Source organism: Procambarus clarkii, chromosome 68, assembly GCF_040958095.1.
Source record: "Procambarus clarkii isolate CNS0578487 chromosome 68, FALCON_Pclarkii_2.0, whole genome shotgun sequence".
In the NCBI taxonomy this organism is placed as follows: Eukaryota; Metazoa; Arthropoda; class Malacostraca; order Decapoda; family Cambaridae; genus Procambarus; species Procambarus clarkii.
Window position 1 is genome coordinate 5,593,338 of NC_091217.1, and position 18,014 is coordinate 5,611,351.

General features: G+C 43.5%; 1 protein-coding gene across 4 annotated transcripts in view; it reads left to right on the top strand.

Moving 5' to 3' along the window:
• The window catches only part of LOC123774784 (uncharacterized), a 105,108-nt gene that overhangs the window by 57,296 nt on the left and 29,798 nt on the right, over positions 1-18,014 (top strand). The window lies entirely within an intron of this gene.

Here is an 18,014-nt window from a genome sequence, read left to right on the forward strand (position 1 = left end):
AACAATTTTTATTTATATTACTTCTAAGCTGCATCACTTACGAACCCATCCCTGCCCTTGTGTGGCAGTGCACAATAGAAAGTTTGTTTGCATATTCATACATTGAAACAGTGATTGTAACCATGATATATATGTGTTTCAGCCTACGCTTTAGACCTATTGTCTTGTGTATGACCCTCTGTCCTGCGTGACAGTGAATACCAGCATTATCCTCACTTTAATAAGACTTAATTGAAATCCTCAGATTAGGCAAAATTGTAGTTAATTTTGTCAATAAAGCTGTTAATAATAATAATAAGGGACTGTAACTTGATGGTCGAACCATATTCCATCCCTCCCTATATTCCTTTGGCTCAACCCCCCCCCCCATCCTCACTCTCACACACTCCCACCCCTCATTCCCTCATTCCCTCTTGACACTCCAACCCTCCCTCCCTCCCTCCCTCCCACCCTCTCCATCGCTGCTCGCCCCATGACCAGTCAATAATCCCACTTGACCTTTGGTGTTCCAGGAATGTTAAGTTGCTTCTCGCGATGGTCATTTGTTTTACTTCTTGGTTGTCTCCGTGTCCCCCTTCCTTCCCAGTTACTTTACGGCACATGTATCTCACCATACTGACTGGTATAACTTGTAATATATTCATTAATATGAGTCAATAAGTATTACTTTATGAGACACGTGCCATACATCATTAGATGAAGACTGAGGGGTCGGTGAGGAAGGTCATTAGACGTGAATAGAGTGAGGAGGAAATTTGCGTAGGATTATAAAAGGAAATTAAAAGGGCAATTCAAAGCATGACTGGAAGGCAAGTCAAACATAGAAAGAATGAATACCGAGAAAGGGAATGCGCGATGTTTTGAGGTCAAAGGTCAACACCTCGTACAGCTGGATGTAGACTAAGCCGAAGGTCATGTAGCCCAATTCATAACCACATTTCCTCATTGTTACAAAAAACAGGCCGTGGAAATACTGCTTACGTTTTTGGCTAGATTATACATAAACAAATTAGAGATAGGAGAATTAATCAAAAATTGGACAAAGGAGACTTTATGGCCATATATAGTACATGCGACCTGTTTGAGACCCACCTTTGAATATGCAGCCTATCATGGAACTCTCATCTGAAAAAAAGCAATACCAAACTGGGAATGGCCCAAACATATGCGACAAGGTTCCTTCGTAAGGTGGGGGCCATGAGCTACAAGGAAAGGCTGAACTGGAGGTACCTCGCCACACTGGAGGAGAGGAGGCTTAGAGAGTACATAATGCAACATACAAGGTTCTCAAGATGTACGGGCTCACCATAGCCCGTGCTACTTGCAACTTATTTTACTGAGTAGCTGAATCTAAAACAACAACAACAACAACGGTTCTCATGATTACGGGTGATTCATGCCCGTGCCACGTCTTGGGTGGCTTAATCTTCATCAATCAATCGGTTGTAAAGAGAATTGACAAATATGGTTAAAAGCCAGGAATACCGGAACTATAGGTATAAATGAGCCACAGAGATGTTGTAAAGAACTTCTTCAGTGTTGGAATATCGACAAGCTGAACTGGTTCGACAAAGACATGGTATGAAGCTTAATGTTTACACAATTTATAATGTATATATAATAAGAAAAACGGGATCTAAGCCATTGCGTTAATCTAAGAAAGTTTATAACGCGAGGCTACTGGGAGTCAATACTTGTAAGCACATCTTGGCGAGTGGCTCTAGGCGAGTACACACACACACACACGACCCACCAAAGATCCCCCGTGGCATAACACCGTTCTACTTTCTCTCTCAAAAGCACTAACTTGGGCTTACAAGAAAATTGCATCTGGCTGAATACCCCCCAATTACTGGCAATTGACCACCCCCGACAGGGCCGGGAGGAGCCCTGGCGGACCCTTTACACTGCCCTCCAGGAAACGTCTTTCAGACTTCCCGGAAGTCCCTTACATTGTGGCATTCGGTACAGCTGACAGGTTTCTGGGGTGTGCGACAGGATCTATTTTTGTGTGGGCCCTAGAGAGGAGGAGGAGGACGTCGAAGTGGAGGAAAATGAGGACGTCGAAGAGGAGGATGAGGACGTGGAGGTGTGTGAGGGAAGTTGGTGTTGGTGGTGTCACTGGTAAGGGTGTGTTGGTGGTGTCAGTGGTGAGGGTGTGTGTTGGTGGTGTCAGTGGTGAGGGTGTGTGTTGGTGGTGTCAGTGGTGAGGGTGTGTGTTGGTGATATCAGTGGTGAGGGTGTGATGCATAACTGAGTCACTGTTTCGTCATCAGTTTAGTCAGACTGCAGAGGGCTAGCATCATCTGATCATGGGGTCCTGCTAACACCCATGTCGAACAGGATTTTTTCTACATTTCCCTTTGTGATATTGCAGACAGATAGGATGTCGTTGGTAAGGGAGAGTGAGACTTGAGCTGCCGGGCTCCCTTACCTGCATCTTGCACGCAAAGTGAGGAGCAAGAGGTTAGTCCTTATCCACAGCTCAGGTGGCTACAGGACCATCAGGTTACCTTAGGGCTGAAGAGTAAAGTTGGTTCTCGTTGGCGTCTTATTCTGTACCTCAAGACTTTATCTTGTTTTATGTGATTAATTATTATTTAATAATAATAATAATTAACCACAGAAGACAGCTCGTCTATAGATATATATCTTTAATACCCTTGACGAACGTCGTAGGCGCAGCGGCCGCTAATCAATATTACAAATGAAATGCAATACGCTATACTGTGCAAAATAGCCGCGATCCGCACCTGCGAATCTCCAATTGTAGCTTTTGCAGGTTACTGTTGTTGCTTATTGCGTATTGGCGAATGAAATTAACTTTATTGTTGATACTGGTCTTTTTCAGAATATATTTGGCAGTAATTGGGATATTTTTCTTGATTTTTTATTGGATTATTTGGCCGTTTATTGGATAATTGGGCATTGTTAAAGAAATTTGTACTATTCAGTATTAGCAGTCATCCAGTATTACCAGTCACCCAATATCACCAGTCACCCAATATCACCCGTCACCCAATATCACCCGTCACCCAATATCACCCGTCACCCAATATCACCCGTCACCCAATATCACCCGTCACCCAATATCACCCGTCACCCAATATCACCCGTCACCCAATATCACCCGTCACCCAATGTCACCCGTCACCCAATGTCACCCGTCACCCAATATCACCCGTCACCCAATATCACCCGTCACCCAATATCACCCGTCACCCAATATCACCCGTCACCCAATATCACCAGTCACCCAATATCACCAGTCACCCAATATCACCCGTCACCCAATATCACCCGTCACCCAATATCACCCGTCACCCAATATTACCAGTCACCCAATATCACCCGTCACCCAATATCACCCGTCACCCAATATCACCCGTCACCCAATATCACCCGTCACCCAATATCACCCGTCATCCAGTATCACCCGTCACCCAATATCACCCGTCACCCAATATCACCAGTCACCCACTTTGTTCCTTTTTAATTTCCCGTCTCCAGGACGCTCTCATTTATTTCTCAAAAATGTTCTTATCCAATTGTCCCTGTAATATATTAACGCTTATATTTTTCTCCCAGACACGAGCATTAACTGTGGAGTTTTGTTTCTCCTTTAGAAAAATTAAGGTAATTAAGTGAGCTGACCTTTGCTGGCGCTCCAGGCGGGGAGGAACGACTGGGCACTCATCCCACACTGGTCGCCGCTTCTGGTAATTGGATGACGTGGTTGTAAAGCGATTGGCGGATCGTGTTCTGGGGAAACTATGTAGGGCCAGGCTTGAGATGAGCTGCGGGGGGGGGGGGAGGGAGAGACCTTGGCTTACATAGTCGTAGGAATTCTCTAGGATAAAGAAAACTTCTTTATCTTATCAACACTTAAAGGAGAGGAAGGAGGAGGTGAGGATGAGAGGAGGAGGAAGAAGGGAAGGTAAAGAGGAAGGCAAAAATAATAACTTTGTCTTGGCAGACTACAACACAAGAGCCACCGCTGCCGTGACAGACTACAACACAAGAGCCACCGCTGCCGTGACAGTCTGCGACACAAGAGCCACCGCTGCCGTGACAGTCTACAACACAAGAGCCACCGCTGCCGTGACAGTCTACAACACAAGAGCCACCGCTGCCATGACAGTCTACAACACAAGAGCCACCGCTGCCATGACAGTCTACAACACAAGAGCCACCGCTGCCATGACAGTCTACAACACAAGAGCCACCGCTGCCATGACAGACTACAACACAAGAGCCACCGCTGCCATGACAGACTACAACACAAGAGCCACCGCTGCCATGACAGACTACAACACAAGAGCCCGTCTAGAGTTGCCATCAGTGGCGCTCTCTGGTGGCAACACTAGAGGGTGAGCTTAATGTATAATGATAATACTGGTGATGGTGGTTGTGATAATGATGCCGATGATGGTGATTATAATGATAATACTGGTAATAGTGCTACTGATGAGGATGATGGTGGCAGTGGTGATTGTGGTGAAGATAGTGGTTTGTGATGAGCACTAATAATAGTGCGTGCACAGGTTAGTGAGCCGGGGCGGCACGCACACACCATCAGTTTGATGACTTTGATCATTTTATTAAATAATTTGCTTGGTGAACAGTCGTACGGATGGATTAATACGTGCCGGCCTCGCGGTACACAGCCCGCGAGGACACGTGCCAGCCTCGCGGTACATTCAGTGAATATTTACCGACATTACCTCCTATTGGTCCTGTTGGGAACCTAATCACATATATTGTTTGTCGTTGTCGTTACTGTGCTGCTTTAACGTCACTATTGGTGCTTTATGTTAATATTCAGTAGCAGAGCCTGGCCGGCGCCTCCCACCACGGGTTCCAGCCCTCCATTTCCTCAGCTTCTGCTCGTTCTTCACTGTCGACGTCTGAATCGTTCAATACTTCAGAATATCTTTTCCAGTCGTTTACCCTTGTGTTGGCCGCCGCTTCACTTCTTCGGCCGGCCCCTCCACTCCTCGTTCCGCCCCTCCCGCTCTCTTGGTCCATCCAGTCTCTCTTGGTCCATCCAGTCTCTCTTGGTCCATCCAGTCTCTCACACAGTTTGTTCGTAATGTTCCTGTTCCCTCCGGCGGGTCTTCAAGTATACCCTTTCCAGCACTTCTTTACCTTCACTACTCTATTATAGTCTATTTTTTCTCTCTATCATTATTTTCTTTATCATTACTGCTCCTTCCAGCACCCTTATATTGTTCTTTCCAACATCTTCCTTTTACTAACCTATTATAGCAACCCTCTTAGAACTCTTCAGTAACCATCTACTGCTTCCAGTTCTTCAACTCCAACTCTTCCAGGATCCCTCTACTACTCTTTTGAAGCTCATTCTTCAGATCTTTCCCACATTCCTTTACCAAACCCTTCAAATTCCTTCTTCAAACTCTTCCATTGTTGTATCTAATACAAGCCCTACCAGCATCCCTCTTATGCTCTTTTCAGCGTTCCAGTTCCAGTCCTTCCAGTATGTATGCCAAATCTTCCAGCAAGTTTTATTAACCTGTACATTACTTCAATACACAGCCCTCTACTTCCAGAGACGTCTGTCTTTCACAGACCTTCTGGCAATCCCTCCACTACCCTTTCCAGTATCTCATTTTACCCCTTTCAGGACCATACTTCTGCTCTTTCCAGCCTCACACTTCAACCCCCGTTCCTGGAAGCCTTCACAAACTCACGGATGTTCATACTGAAACACTAAAGGTGTTGATACACTGATGACTGATCATTATAGTACGGGAACTATCAGTGTAGCTAACGTCTAGAAGCCAGTGGGTGGCTGCACTAGTCCGAACACAGCAATACCTGAACACTGCTTAGAACAACCACTTATGAATAAATCTTCTGATCCTCAGAAGCCTGAGACGTTCAGGATTGCGGGTTCGATCCCATTGTACGACCTCAATATGCGCTCAAAGATTCATCACTTTCTTGCGATTAGAGATGACTGAGAGTCACCTTCACTGAAAGCCGCTAGGAATACCTGCTATCTGCACGAAGCAGCACAAACCCAACAAGAACCTCTGAATCGCCTCTGAAAGAGACAGTCGGTCTCTTAATTTGTATGACAATAAATCAACATGGAGTCGAATGGATGGTACCAAGGGTCGATTGGAGGGCTGAGAGAGAGAGAGAGAGAGAGAGAGAGAGAGAGAGAGAGAGAGAGAGAGAGAGAGAGAGAGAGAGAGAGAGAGAGAGAGAGAGAGAGAGAGGGAGAGAGAGAGAGAGACTTTTCTAAACTTTTTCCTTCCGTTGTGATATTTTTAAAACATTAATTAATTCTGAAGGCTTTATGACTGTTACAAGTTTCCATGCGGTAGAAAAGGCTTAGAGAATGAATGTCGAGCAATTAAAATTTGCAACTGTGTAGATAGAGTAAGTCAATGGATGGAGTTTAGCCGGAATTATTCAAACATATTTGGCAATTGCGAAATTTTAATTCAAACTGCAGCGAAAACTCTATTGAAACTTTAATGTGGTCGACATAAGCTTTGTTAGCGTAATGGCTGAAATTCTGTAGCCAGGTGAGTGAGACTGTTGGCAGGATACACACACACACACACACACACACACACACACACACACACACACACACACACACACACACACACACACACACACACACCCACCCACGGGGACTCGTGGCTGAGTTGCTGGAAGAGTTATTTGCACTTTGGGGGTCGTAATCCTAATGGCCCGGGTTCGATTCCCGGCGGAGGCGGAAACAAATGGGCAGAGTTCCTTGCACCCTGATGCTCCTGTTCACTTCGCAGTAAATAGGTACATGGGAGTTAGACAGCTGCAACGGGCTGCTTTCTGGGAATGTGTGTGTGTGTGTGTGTGTGTGTGTGTGTGTGTGTGTGTGTGTGTGTGTGTGTGTGTGTGTGTGTCTGTGTTAGAGAGACATAAAAATAGAATGGTTAGAATGGCGAGAGCTTATAGCTCGGTCTGCAGACACAAATAGTGAATACATATAGTAAATACACACATACACATACACACTTCCTACATTACTAAAAATCCTTTGATACATTTCCACGTACAAGGCCATTATACAGATTTGAGCAGTAGGCGGTATTAACCGTTTGAACAATGAACTAGATGAGAGAGTACCCAACAGACTGGACGCAGAGTGTCACCGTAAAGAGGAAGGAAATCGGATTGGCGCAGGGTAGCAAGCGGAGTTCCCTAAGGATCTGTCCTAGAATTTATACTGTTATTGATCAAGATTGATGACCTAGCCATGGGATGTAGAATTCTATTTGTCAATGTTTATGGACGCCTGTAAATTAATGCGATGAGTTTGGACAGATGAAGACTGCAGAATTCTTCACAAAAACCTAGACGGGCTTTAGATATGGCCCGAGACATAGTTACTGAAATTTAGTGCCAGGAAGGTACTAAATTTAGTGCCAGGAAGGTACTAAATTTAGTGCCAGGAAGGTACTAAATTTAGTGCCAGGAAGGTACTAAATTTAGTGTCAGGAAGGTACTAAATTTAGTGTCAGGAAGGTACTAAATTTAGTGTCAGGAAGGTACTAAATTTAGTGCCAGGAAGGTACTAAATCTAGTGCCAGGAGGGTACTAAATCTAGTGCCAGGAAGGTACTAAATTTAGTGCCAGGGAGGTGGGGCCACCAACAGGCCAGCAGAGAGTGGAGAGAAACTGTCTCCTGGACTCAAAGAGTTGCAGGTCTATTATCCCAAGTGAGGCCCTCATAGTTATGTCATCCAAACTCCCTTACATATCTAACCCACACTTACATTAGAACACTCGAGCTATCTGAAGTCTCTCATGTTACCCAGTAGTTTGTTCTATAAGTCTACGACTATATTCCCAAGCCAGTATTTACAAAGTCATAAAGTTTCCAGTTAATATCCATTTTTTCGTGTGTTTTTTTAGTTAATATATTTAGCACCCTTATTAACCTATTCCATAAACCTTTCAACCAATTTGTATCTGTCATGTCCCCCTGTTATCTTGGCAAAGTATGTTAAGCTATCTTGAGTGTTGGGTGTTTTGTTCAGTGCTAATGAAATGTAGTGATAACACTAGACGGTAAAAAAAAGGTATCATCTAGAATGGAAAATTCTCCAGGAATTGGGCCGAGTAAAACACTTGGGATGGGAGGGGAAGGGGGGAGGCAGGTTGATTAGACATCCCCTAACATAACACAGTTGAAGAAAGCTTAGATTTTTGCTACTAGACTTCATCTTAGGACAGAGGGGCGGGAGCTGCTGTAACAAGGGAAAAGATTTGGTCTTCATATCACTGGAGGGAGAAAATGCAGATTAAATATCATACAAAATTCTCCTGTGGAATTGACATGGTAGACGGAGACTGCAGTTTGACACTGAAAGAATAAGAGAATGGAAAGACAAGAGAAAGGGAAGACATGAACACGGGAAGACAAGAGGGAAACAAGGTAGGTACAGGGGTCACAGGGATGTTATAAGTTTCAGTGTAAGGATAGTGAAGTGTAACAGATGAAGGGGTGAAATATAGTAGGCAGACTTCTGCAATACATTCACAGGCTCACCATAGCCTATGCTTCTTGCCCCGCTCCTGTGCCAGTTAAGTTACGGGCTCATCAAAGCCCGTGGTACTTGGAACTCGTTCCGAGTAGCTGAATCTATAACAACAACAACATGCGATACATTGGGCAGACCGCGAGGGGATAAGGAACAATTTCGCCGGTCAACTGAAGGCTGAGACTCGAGACCCCAAGAGCTGAAGTTCAACCCCCCGCAAGCACAGATAGGTGACCCGCACTAACATGTTGAACACTTTTTTAATTAATGCAAACACACGAGCGCTCTACATAATGAGGCCAAATTACCCGTGTTTGAAGCATGGACGCGGTAATTACCACCATTCCCGCTCTGTTTACAATATTCACAGGCACTTTTGGCGCCATTCACAGAGCACTCATCATCTTCCAAACGCACTTCACCTCGTTCCCTCTCTACCCTCACTATGCAACTCGTCCTCGGGCCAAGTCCATTCTATCCAGCGGTTGATCCCCAAAGACGCATTCACCAATTTTAACATTCTCTTCATTCAAAACAGAACTTTTTCTCAAATATAAATTAATATTATTATATATTTGCATATTGCGCATATTTAGGCTCTGGTTAAGTTAGGTGTTTAGGTTCTGTTGGCGATTATTTGTATTTGTAGTCCGTGGGTGAAGCATTTACAGCGTTGTGGTTCGAACAAAAGTCGTCAGTGAAGCACTTGTTCCGGAAGTGTTCGAACGTCACCAATTGTGAGTCGTGCAGCCCGTCCTCCAAACAAAGATCCAAAAGTGATTCCATGCACCCGCCAAACCCCCTGTTTATGAATGAAAAGCGGTTTACACACGACTCACAACTGCTGATGTTCGAACATATCCGGAACAAGTGCTTCACTGACGAATTTTGTTCGAATCACAACGCTATAAATGCTTCACCCACGTACTACAAATACAAATAATCGCCAACAGAACCTAAACACCTAACCTAACCTAACCTATGCCTATATATACACAATATGCCAATATATTATAATATTAATTTATATTTGAGAAAATTCCCGTTTTGAATGAACAGCATGCTAAAATTTATGAATGCGTCTGTGGGGTTGACCGCTGAATGTAATGGACTTGAGTCGAGGACGGGTTGGAGTCGTGTGTAAACGGTTTTTCATTCATAAACAGCTGGGGTTTGGCGGGTGTTTGGAGTGGACTTTGGGTCTTTGTTTGGAGGACGGGCTGCACTATGATGCAGGTATTAACCACACACTCGACCGTTAGTCCTGCCGTTAGCGAGATGAGAGCTTCATCCCGGCCATCTCCCGCCACCCAGACACACGGCCGGACAATACCGAAGACCAAAGGTAGTTTTTGTCCCTATGTTGCTTCTGGCTGGATTCCGCGCGGGATATATATATATATATATATATATATATATATATATATATTTGTGGTTGTGTGTCTGACTGGTATGGGACAGACATAGGCTAATCGGGGAAGGCCTAAGTTAAATGCTTTAAGAAATATTAGCAGTTATAAATACTCCCCCTATGCCATTTTCATGAAGTTTTTCATACGGCGTCTGATTATATAGAGTTTTTAATCCCATAATATTAATATAATTCCTTTGACCCATTCAGTTGTTTCAGTGCTTCTTAATATATTTTCTGAGAGAAGGGGAAGAGCGGAGGGGGGGGGGGATAGTTGAATATGTAAATAGATGGATAAATATCCATACGATAGATGGATAGATGGCAGAAAGACAGAGCATCACTACTGCCACCACTACTACTGCAATATTCAGTACAACCACCACCACCACCACCACCACCACCATCATCACCACCACCACCACCACCACCACCACCACCATCACCACCACCACCATCACCACCACCATCACCACCACCCAAGAGAAACATGGGCACCAACACTTACCTAGTGACTTACTAACCACTTACAGTCACCTTCACCACTTATACTCTCGGCTCTCCCACTTACCACCACCGACACCCCCAACACGGGATAAACCCCTCCCCCCCCTAGCCTCATCTGCTGTGATTTATGTCTGCTCCCTCCCCCCCCCCTTCCTCACCTCCCTTCCCCCCACCATCCCTGGGTCTGGAGCCGTGCCAGCCTCTTCCTTTGCTACTCAGCCCGCCCCTTCCACCCTATACACCCCACACCCCCTCCCACACACCCCACACACCCCACCCACACACCCCCTCCCACACACCCCACCCACCCCACCCACACACCCCACCCACCCCACAACACTAATCACCACACAACAACACGACCCCACCCACCCCACTACACAACCTCATCCCACCACTACACTTCCCTGAAGTCGACGGCAGCAGTGGTGATTCACCTCGTCTGCTCCTTAGATATTGTCTCAATTTGTCCGCCATGAAACCCATCATATGCGTGATGTATTTAGCTATGTATGACAAGATCCAGCTAACCACATACAGACAGATATATCCAAATAAACGATCATATGCTGTCAGACAGCCATTATTATCCAGACACACACACATAAGATGGGAATATCCAGCCAGTCACACACCCAGCCAGCCACACAGCCAGCCAGTTACACAGCCAGCCAGTCACACAGCCAGCCAGTCACACAGCCAGCCAGTCACACAGCCAGCCAGTCACACAGCCAGCCAGTCACTCAACAAGCCAGACGTACAGGAAGGAGCAAAGAAAGAGACGATAAAATCGTTTTCAGCAACGTCTAAGTCCTTCCTCACTGTAACTTTAATCCAAGGTTCTTAATTAAAAAAACTTTTCTCTCTCTCTCTCTCTAAGAGAGAGAGAAAATCTCTCTTAGAGAGAGATTTTATTTTTTCTTATTTTTTCTCTCTCTCTAAGAGAGAGAGAGAGAGAGAGAGAGAGAGAGAGATACAGAGAAATAAGGGACAGACATGCACGAATAAAATCAACAATGGGCTGTAAGGAGAAAAAAAATCGAGGGAAAATATCAAGAATTAAAAAAACTGTGTAAATATATCATTAGAAAACGAGTTATATAAAAGGGACGTAATAAGAGGTTAAAATAAAGAGAATATATAGCACAAATCTCTACATTTCCTATGTTTCTCTTCAATTGAGAAGGAAGTTGACAAATTAACTCCTTACCGTGAGGTGATTTCGAGGCTTAGCTACCCCGCGGTCCGGTCGTCGACCAGGTCTCATGGTCGACGACCAAGGTTTTCTCAAGACAGTCTACGGGCTCACCATAGCCCGTGGTACTTGGAACTTTTGGTTCCAAGTAGCGAATCTTGAACAACAGCAACAAGGTGAACTCTCCAAGGTTCATTTTACAGATGCATTACGGTCTGACGCTAAGAGATGACCTTCGAATATTGACATGACCTTCGTCATGTCCACATGTTCAAAGTAGAAATGAATACAATATCGCTGTTGTTGATACAACGTCAATGGAAGTGTAAACATGGGCGAGGCCAGCCATAGGCGGGTCAGAGTAAAACTATGAAGTGAACTTTGGAGAGTTAATTGCTCAATTTCCTTCTCAAGTGAAGAACTTAAGAAATATAGAGAAGATTCGTGCTAGAATCGTTCATCTCACCCGTTCTTTAATATTCAATATATACATATATATATATATATATATATATATATATATATATATATATATATATATATATATATATATATATATATATATATATATATATATATATAATGTGTGTGTATTACAGAAGGCGATGGATCATAGTAAGATTCCTTCTATTGTTAATTATCATTTATTTTTTAATAAAAATAATATTATTATAAGTATTGGTTGTACTAATGCAGTAATTATCATTGTAATATAGTTGTTGCCGTTGAAAAAACGTAACAATAATATTTTTAGCTTCTCATTTGGGCACGCTGTTGAATATTTAATTCTTTAACTGGCGGAAATTTGGTAGCCGCCTCTTAGTCTCCAGCAGCCGCGCTGTTGTGCAGCGGGGAGCCGACCTGCTCACTCCAAAACTGTGAACAAAAGATAACATCCCCTTGACCACCGCTCTTCCTGCCAACCCCTCCTTAAATACCGAGACACGCTCCTGGTTGTCGTCATCCTCATCGTCCTCTCGTTATTCTCATCTCCGTATTCCTCCGCCCTATTCTTCTCGGCTCCACTCTTCGACACCCTTTACGCTCTAAGATTAAGAGGTCCAAGCAATCGCTTACAGGGGCTAGAAAATTCATATTAAGGAAACAATTCAAGCGAGAACCCCCAAGAAAACGACGTGCTAAAGCGAACACAAGACGACTGCTGGATATCGTCACAGTGTGGGGCGGTTGCGTTCCGATGGCCCACCGTCTTATCAGTTTTCGATATCTCGCTTGCTAATTGTAGTCCTTGACGGGATATAGTCGGGCAGACAGTCCCGGAGTGGCCACCGGGTTGTCAGGGGTCGATATACCTAACGCCGGGGGAAGGAGTGCTTGGGCGGGCACTCCTGGGATGGTGTCAAACATCCAGTACGTAGTGGACGCTCAGATGTTGTGGGACGTCAGTAGTCGTAGGACACGCGGGTGTTGTGGGACGTCAGTTGTCGCAGGACACGCGGGTGTTGTGGGACGTCAGTAGTTGTAGGACACGCGGGTGTTGTGGGACGTCAGTAGTCGTAGGACGCTCAGATGTTGTGGGACGTCAGTTGTCGTAGGACACGCGGGTGTTGTGGGACGTCAGTTGTCGTAGGACACGCGGGTGTTGTGGGACGTCAGTTGTCGTAGGACACGCGGGTGTTGTGGGACGTCAGTAGTCGTAGGACGCTCAGATGTTGTGGGACGTCAGTTGTCGTAGGACACGCGGGTGTTGTGGGACGTCAGTTGTCGTAGGACACGCGGGTGTTGTGGGACGTCAGTAGTCGTAGGACACGCGGGTGTTGTGGGACGTCAGTAGTCGTAGGACGCTCAGATGTTGTGGGACGTCAGTTGTCGTAGGACACGCGGGTGTTGTGGGACGTCAGTTGTCGTAGGACACGCGGGTGTTGTGGGACGTCAGTTGTCGTAGGACACGCGGGTGTTGTGGGACGTCAGTTGTCGTAGGACACGCGGGTGTTGTGGGACGTCAGTTGTCGTAGGACACGCGGGTGTTGTGGGACGTCAGTTGTCGTAGGACACGCGGGTGTTGTGGGACGTCAGTTGTCGTTGTAGAACAGCGAGGACGACTTGGGAGGATTGTGCAGAACCTTATAGCATAAAACTGTTTCTCGTTAACTTGTTTTGTGTAGTTGTTTTGATGTTGTCTTGGAAGGCTTCACTCGGTTCTCTCTCCTTCTCTTTCCTCCTTTCTTCATTTTCTTATGTAACTAATTACGTCGTTCTCATTATCATCATTGTCATGCGCATCATTGTGGTCATAATAATCATATATATATATATATATATATATATATATATATATATATATATATATATATATATATATATATATATATATATATATATATATGTCGTACCTAGTAGCCAGAACTCACTTTTTGGCCTACTATTCAAGGCCCGATTTGCCTTATAAGCCAAGTTTTCCTGAATTAATATATTTTTTCTAGTTTTTTTCTTATGAAATGATAAAGCTACCCATTTCGTTATGTATGAGGTCAATTTTTTTTTATTGGAGTTAAAATTAACGTAGATATATGACTGAACCTAACCAACCCTACCTAACCTAACCTAACCTATCTTTATAGGTTAGGTTTGGTTAGGTAGCCGAAAAAGTTAGGTTAGGTTAGGTTAGGTAGGTTAGGTAGTCGAAAAACAAATAATTCATGAAAACTTGGCTTATTAGGCAAATCGGGCCTTGCATAGTAGGCTGAGAAGTGCGTTCTGGCTACTAGGTACGACATATATATATATATATATATATATATATATATATATATATATATATATATATATATATATATATATATATATATATGTCGTACCTAGTAGCCAGAACTCACTTCTCAGCCTACTATTCAAGGCCTGATTTGCCTAATAAGCCAAGTTTTCCTGAATTAATATATTTACTATAATTTTTTTCTTATGAAATGATAAAGCAACCCTTTTCTCTATGTATGAGGTCAATTTTTTTTTATTGGAGTTAAAATTAACGTAGATATATGACCGAACCTAACCAACCCTACCTAACCTAACCTAACCTATATTTATAGGTAAGGTTAGGTTAGGTAGCCAAAAAAAGCTAGATTAGGTTAGGTTAGGTAGGTTAGGTAGACGAAAAAACATTAATTCATGAAAACTTGGCTTATTAGGCAAATCGGGCCTTGAATAGTAGGCTGAGAAGTGCGTTCTGGCTATTAGGTACGACATATATATATATATATATATATATATATATATATATATATATATATATATATATATATATATATATATATATATATATATATATATTATAGCGTTGCTCTCTTATCCTGGATCAGTGGTCTGGATCAACATCCTCCAAACTGTTCAGTATATTAAATGTTTCGATGAGATCCGCCTTGTCATGTCTGGTATACAGTGTTCTTGGCCCTGTGGCCCTCAACCCTTCCTGGTATGAGAGTCGACTTAGTTGTAAATGTGTCAACTTGAATAAAAGGAGAGGAAATTAGTGAGACAAGTAGTTTTATGATTTATAATGGCTCCTACGATTGTTGCTTTCAGGAACTTCTCCCACGATCGATGTCAAGGTTGGCCGTTTGCAGCGAGAGTTCTATCCCGCTTTATGACTATTAATACCACCTTAGTGACCCTCCTTACGTGGAGGCAGAAGAGGGGGGAAATGGCACAAGAAGAGGGAAGGAGGAAGTAAGAAGTCGATGAGGGGGGAGGGAGAGAGTGAGAGAGACAGCGGGAAAGATGGATTAAAAGAGGGAGAACAGGAAATAAAGAGGGAGTGGAAGAGAGATAATGGAAAAGGGGGCACAGAATGACGGAGAAGGAGAGTCTACCGCCACCAGATATTTACCTCAGACCTTTGTTTGGTCTGAAAGAATTAATATTAGAATATTCCTACATGGTGGGGGCCGTTCCCAGCTCCACAGGCTTCCCCGCACTCTAATATTTTCCCAAAATATTTACAAGGCATTTTTACTGAGGGGATATTCCAGAGGAGCGCAATTTACGCAAATATTTCTGCCAAGCCTCATTTTACGCAATAAATCCTAAGCCGGCGCCTAATATCGCAGCATTAGAGGTTCTTATTTATGTTTAATATATTCCTACAGGGTATTTTCAGTGGTATATTTCCAGCGGAGTATTTCCAATGGGGTATTTCCAGCAGGATATTTTCAGTGGGGCATTTCCAGTTGAATATTTCCAATGGGACTTTTCCAGCAATTTCCAGCGAGGTATTTTAGTGGGGGTATTTCCAGCTACATATTTCCGGAGGCGTACTTGCAGTAGGGTATTTCCAGGGAGATACTTCACTGGGTTATTTCCCTTTGAGGGGAACATTGGGATAACCCGGTCTATGGAACAAAGTCTGTGGATGTGAAATGTTCAGTGCGGAGTCCATAGACTTGCGCAGTAGTTGAAATAATAGTGAATTAAGATATCAATTTTCAAAGTATATGTTCTGATGACAGAATTGTATTCTGGGCATAACCTTTTGGTTATATTGATGGGGGGAAAGGGCGTGTGTGTGGGCAGGGAGGGAAGAGATTGGGAAGGGCATGGGTGCTGGGAGATTGGGAATGGCATGTGTGCTGGGAGATTGGGAATGGCATGTGTGCTGGGAGATTGGGAATGGCATGGGTGCTGGGAGATTGGGAATGGCATGGGTGCTGGGAGATTGGGAATGGCATGTGTGCTGGGATATGGGGAATGGCATGTGTGCTGGGAGATGGGGAATGTATGTTTGAGGAAATGTGAGAGGATATGGGAGGGTGTGTTGAGGGATGTGAGGAGGATGTGTGTGTGTGAAGGAATGAATTAAGATGGTGTAAAGATGTTTACAGAGATAAAGACAGAGATTATTGAGGCTTGTTACAGAGATGGGAAGGAAGGGGGTGGGATAGGTATGTGTAGGGAAGATTAGGAGGGTATGTGTGGAAGACCTGGGCTCCGAATAGACCCGGGCATCGCTGGTTAACCCATCTGGTTACTTATACTTGTGTCACATAAAGTACCTAGTTATCACTGTTGTTAATTACCTCTGGTTTTAACTGCTATCACTTTATTTATTTAGTAAGCTTCAAAGGAAGCTTAAGGTACCCTTGGGTTAAGTTCTTATTTTACCTGTGTCAGTAAGCAGAGGGAGCAGATATTAATTTAGACCCCCCATAGCTTTTCAATCAATGAATTTTCAATCAAATCAATCATCTCAAGATAACCCCCCTAGCTTTTCCCAAGGGACAGATGGGTCAGAAGACAGGCTGGTAAATTCCACTTTCTCTCTCTCTATCCTTTAGACATTCATGTAATTTATTTATCACTTAAAGGGAAATCTAATAATACTCATAAAAGTTTTACATTTGTTCCAAACAAAAATAATTATTACTTAACAATGGGACACTGTATATTATATTCATGACAGTTCTTGAAGCAGACATAATATGAAGGTGTTACAGCTTCAGTGTAACCCAGTACAAGGGCGCGTGTTAATTATATGAATGGGTACTTGGGCCCCATGGTGGGAGGGTGATGGTGGCGCCAGCTCACGGTAAAGGGTCATATGAGAGACTTTGTTATGGCTCATTTCCCGCCCCCCGTACATATTTTGCTGTTGTCTCCCTTACGAGTTTGTTTTTTAGTTGTTTTCAGATTGTTCCAGGGCCTGAACTGTTATGTAGAATCTGATAATGGTAGCAATGACAGTTTAGAAACAGCAGCGGTACATGTGCGCGAGGGAGCCCTTACCGTCAGCGGCTGTTTAGCTACACCGGGAATGACGCAATTCGGCTCGCGGAAGCCAGTGCTGTTGAATGGGCCCATTGGAACTTGCATTACGCTTTCAGCTCGCCGGCGTAATTATAATAGAAAAACCCCACGCAAAAGTAGTTTGATAATGCCGTGCCTAGGTGAGAAAATGTCGAGGACTACAATGTTGATTAATCTGCTAAAGAGTTGGATTTTTTTAATAGCCAAAAGCATTTTTATTTGTTTAATTGACGTGTTATTGTTTCATCCTGGTGCACTTGCAACGGGGACTTTCCGGTATTGACAGTAGAGAAAGACTTATTAGAAAGGTAAAAGTGTGTGTGTGTTAGACCAATTACTCTTCTACAAATTAGAGATATCAATTTGTTATTTAATGATATCATCCTGTTAGATTAAAGATATCACAAATATAAAGTTATGATGAAGATAAAGTTATGATATAAAGATATTTTACTTATCGTCCTGTTAGATTAAAGATATTTTACTTATCGTCCTGTTAGATTAAAGATATTTTACTTATCGTCCTGTTAGATTAAAGATATCATTTTTACTTAAAGTTCCAACAGTAACATCATGAAAA